Below are 4,806 nucleotides of genomic sequence, written 5' to 3' on the forward strand. Positions count from 1 at the left end.
GAGATGTCCCGCAGTGCGGGAGACAGTCCAGGTAAAGAGGCCTAGGCCTCAAAGGAAGTGGCCTCTCCATGGAGTCCAGGAATGCAGAGAGCTCCTGGATGGGGATGCTCAGTTCCCTCCTTGGAGCACTGTCTCTGCATAGAGTGGGAAGAGCACCAGCCTGAAGCCAGCTCATCTCTGCACTTACACTTACTAGGTTGTATGAACTTCAGTAAGGCCTCACTGAGCCTCAGTTTCCCCCCACTGGATTTGAGGATCCTGGCTCTCTGAGTTTTGTGGTTATAAGGCACAGGCACATGAACATGGAGGAGCCTGGCCTGAAGTGTTCTACAGCCTGGGGCCGTGTCTGCTCCTACCTCCCAGGAGCTCATGGTGATGGTCAAGGCAGAGTCATCGCCATTCGTCTCATTCTCCTTCCCTGTGTCCTGGTCCCACATGATTTACTGATGTGCAGCCCAGATCTGAAACACCCCCAGGATGATCATTAACATCATGAAGTAGATGCAAACAACAATCACCATGGTGGCAGTAATCAGGAAGACTGTCAAGGGATTAAAAGGACAAAGAGGACTGCAGAGAGGTCACCCAGATAGACGCTTCCCACCTGTCCTTGGCTATCCTAGGTTGGCATACTCCACCTGACCTTCAGAGAGTAGAAAGCACCAGGAACAGCTTTGCATGGTCTCAAACTTGCTGGGTCACTATGGCTGTGGGCAGGCAATCATTTCCTTGTGTGTGATGGGGAGTGGGAACTGTGCTGCCGTGCTCCTAGCCAGGTGGGACAGGGACATCTGCTAAGACCTGTAGTGTTTCCACTTAGATGCCTCCCATGACATTCCTGCAAATGGTTGAGGACTGAGCAGGTTGTGGCCTGACAGGTAAAAAAAAAAAAAAAAAGCAGTGCTTAGGGTGAACAAACTGTGGCTGGGAAGCCATGTGGCTGGCATGTTCCAAAGGATTGGTGGCAAGGATCATGTTCACCTGCAGTGGACAGGATGAAAGGACCACTAGGGATGATCTCCTTGATCAGAAGCAGAGTGGTGACCCCTGAGCTGGTGGGTTGGCTGCAACCCTGGTGCTGACTCATGGGGCCCTGTGTGGCAGCCAAAACCCTTGTTGGTGGCTGCAGATGTTGGGCAAGGCTGGTGCTCCAGCACCGCCTGTTCCAGGGCAAGGTAGGTGGCCATGGAGTTGGCGCTGGTGGGGGGGTGCAGGCCTGCTCTGGGCCCAGATATGGCGGTCTCAGCTGGGCACAGGCATGGGGTGCCTCCTCATTGGACTTGGATGGGCACAGAAGGGATGCTGCCAGGGTGGCCTAGGGTGGGCACAGGTTGGGGTGCTGCGCCCTGGCCTAGGGTGGTCGCAGGTGCAGGTGCTGCCAGGGTAGCCTAAGGTGGGTGCAGGCTCGGATACTCTGCCGAGCAGGGAAAGGCCACATGGTGAGCTTTAATTGAGTGAGATTCTGGTCCCTAAGCATTATCAGATAGAGTTCTCTTGCCCTTTATGCAGTGCCTCTTTCTTTGAATATCCCTGGATGATAAGTTGTTCACAGTATTGTGCTGTTCCACTTGTCTTTGAACAGTTGTACATAGGGATAGTTTCATGTTTGTCCACCTTTCTGGAAGTACAATTGTTATAGCAAAGGTCTGCAGTCTTTTCAATATGAAATCTCTGAGACAGAATCATTTATCCTGGGCTGGGGATGTGGCTCAAGCAGTAGCGCGCTCGCCTGGCATGCGTGCGGCCCGGGTTCGATCCTCAGCACCACATACAAACAAAGATGTTGTGCCTGCTGATAACTAAAAAATAAATATTAAAATTCTCTCTCTCTCTCTCTCTCTCTCTCTCTCTCTCTCTCCTCTCCCTCTCTCTCTTTAAAAAAATTCATTTATCCTTGGTTTTTCTTTTACCACTCCCAATACAATTTACCTTTATTCTTCTTGTAAGAATTGCTGTAGAGAGCAGACTTAATGCTCACCCAGAACATTTACTGACCCTGATAACTGGCACTTGAATATTTTACAGTGTTTAGCACTGTAGTTAACAATTAAATTCCATAATGGGAAACTCTAAATACAAGAGGTATGTGCCCATTCCAAATGATCTTTTATCTTCAACTGAAAATCTTAACATTGATGTGAGTACTCAATGTGTTTAGATTTTTTTTTATGGAATAAAGTTTTTTTTATTGTTGGTTGTTCAAAACATTACATAGTTCTTGATATATCATATTTCACACTTTGATTCAAGTGGGTTATGAACTCCCATTTTTACCCCATATACAAATTGCAGAATCACATCATTTACACTTCCATTGATTTATATATTGCCATACTAGTGTCTGTTGTATTCTGCTGCCTTTCCTATCCTTTACTATCCCCCTCCCCTCCCCTCCCCTCCCCTCTTCTCTCTCTACCCCCTCTACTGCAGTTCATATCTCCCCCTTGTATTATTTTTCCCTTTCCCCTCGCTACCTCTTGTATGTAATTTTGTATAACCCTGAGGGTCTCCTTCCATTTCCATGCAATTTCCCTTCTCCCTCCCTTTCCCTCCCACCTCTTGTCCCTGTTTAATGTTAATCTTCTTCTCATGCTCTTCGTCCCTACTCTGTTCTTAGTTACTCTCCTTATATCAAAGAAGACATTTGGCATTTGTTTTTTAGGGATTGGCTGGCTTCACTTAGCATAATCTGCTCTAATGCCATTCATTTCCCTCCAAATTCTATGATTTTGTCATTTCTTAATGCAGAGTAATACTCCATTGTGTATAAATGCCACATTTTTTTTATCCATTCGTCTATTGAAGGGCATCTAGGTTGGTTCCACAGTCTTGCTATTGTGAATTGTGCTGCTATGAACATCGATGTAGCAGTGTCCCTGTAGCATGCTCTATTTAGGTCTTTAGGGAATAGATCGAGAAGAGGAATAGCTGGGCCAAATGGTGGTTCCATTCCCAGCTTTCCAAGAAATCTCCATACTGCTTTCCAGATTGGCTGAACCAATTTGCAGTCCCACCAACAATGAACAAGTGTACCCTTTTCCCCACATCCTCGCCAGAACTTGTTGTTGTTTGACTTCATAATGGCTGCCAATCTTACTGGAGTGAGATGGTATCTTAGGGTGGTTTTGATTTGCATTTCTCTGACTGCTAGGGATGGTGAGCATTTTTTCATGTACTTGTTGATTGATTGTATGTCCTCCTCTGAGAAGTGTCTGTTCATGTCTTTGGCCCATTTGTTGATTGGGTTATTTGTTATCTTGTTGTCTAATTTTTTGAGTTCTTTGTATACTCTGGATATTAGGGCTCTATCTGAAGTGTGAGGAGTAAAGATTTGTTCCCAGGATGTAGGCTCCCTATTTACCTCTCTTATTGTTTCTTTTGCTGAGAAAAAACTTTTTAGTTTGAGTAAGTCCCATTTGTTGATTCTAGTTATTAACTGTTGTGCTATGGGTGTCCTATTGAGGAATTTGGAGCCCAACCCCACAGTGTGTAGATCGTAGCCGACTTTTTCTTCTATCAGATGCCGTGTCTCTGATTTGATATCAAGCTCCTTGATCCATTTTGAGTTAACTTTTGTGGTGTTTAGATTTTCACATAAGGGAAAACAGGTGGGCAGCCGGTTAAGGAAGAGTGCGTTCCTGCCTTCCACAACCACTTGCTGGTCTGCATGCCTGCACATGGCCTTCTAAATTATCCCTTTCCTTCCTTTTTTTTTAATGACAGTAGTTGCAAGGATTGGCTTAAATAATGTAAAAACCCCACCACACTGTTACTGGTTTTTGTTTACTCTTATTCTGTTATCATCTTTCCTTTGCTTACAACTTTCCTCCCTTTGAAGGATCAGAAGATGCTTTCTCCTTCACAGGTTTTCACTATCTCACCCAGCTAGAATAACCTCTAATGTCTTACAGCATTTTTCTAAATCTTTGTTGTAGTACTTGGAAGCTTCTGTCTAGTGTTAAACATAAATAAACTCCTTCAGACCACAGATTGTCTTTCTTAGAGACTTCAGGACATTGTATGCTCAGTTAGAGCTGAGCTTTTTGAGTGAATTAATGTGTAAGAAGACATTAACTAGCCAAGTTTGATTTTTCCTTTTCTTTTCTGCCACATATGTGTAGATGTTCTCCAGGTTCACCTGTGACCTTTTCTACCTTGTAATTTCATCAGTACTTTGGTGCTATCATTACTAAATAAACACCATCACCAGTAATCCCATATTTAACCTTGGGTCTGATTCAACCTACCATAACTCAAATGCAATACTCCACAACTGAAGTCATCATTACATTATCTAGAGCTGCATCTGACCTAGGCAAAGGCTTTTGTGACTGTTTTTTTTTTGTTTGTTTGTTTGTTTTTGTTTTTGTTTTTGTTTTTTTGGTGCTAGGGATTGAACCCAGAGTTGATTGTACAATGAGCCACCTCGCCAGCCCTTTTTACATTTCTTTTTCTTTAGAGACAGGGTCTCACTAAGTTGCTGAGGCTCGTTTTGAGCTTGCAATCTGCCTGACTCAGCTTCCTAGGCTACCAGAATTACAGGTGTGTGCCACTGTGCCTCGCCTGGGGCTAGTAGTTTTTGGTTTTGGAGTAAGTACATAAATGTTTGAAGAGTTTATCATCTATATTTTTATATTACTTTTAAGGTGATGTAACTCAGACCCTTTTGAAAGCACTTGTCTGATCCATTGCTGGCTCCATTGTTTTTACATGGAAAAAAATCTCCCTTTCTGAAAATAATCTCTTCAGCAGAGGCTGTGTCCTATAGAGGGAAGACTGTCTACTAGAGAGGGGAGAAACAGGGCA

General features: G+C 44.1%; 1 pseudogene; it reads right to left on the reverse strand.

Annotated features, from left to right (window-relative positions):
- Positions 1 to 437, reverse strand: part of LOC143410668 (uncharacterized) — a 5,253-nt pseudogene extending 4,816 nt beyond the window's left edge.
- Positions 438 to 4,806: the final 4,369 nt, after the last annotated feature.

Source organism: Callospermophilus lateralis, chromosome 11 (genome assembly GCF_048772815.1).
Source record: "Callospermophilus lateralis isolate mCalLat2 chromosome 11, mCalLat2.hap1, whole genome shotgun sequence".
In the NCBI taxonomy this organism is placed as follows: domain Eukaryota; kingdom Metazoa; phylum Chordata; class Mammalia; order Rodentia; family Sciuridae; genus Callospermophilus; species Callospermophilus lateralis.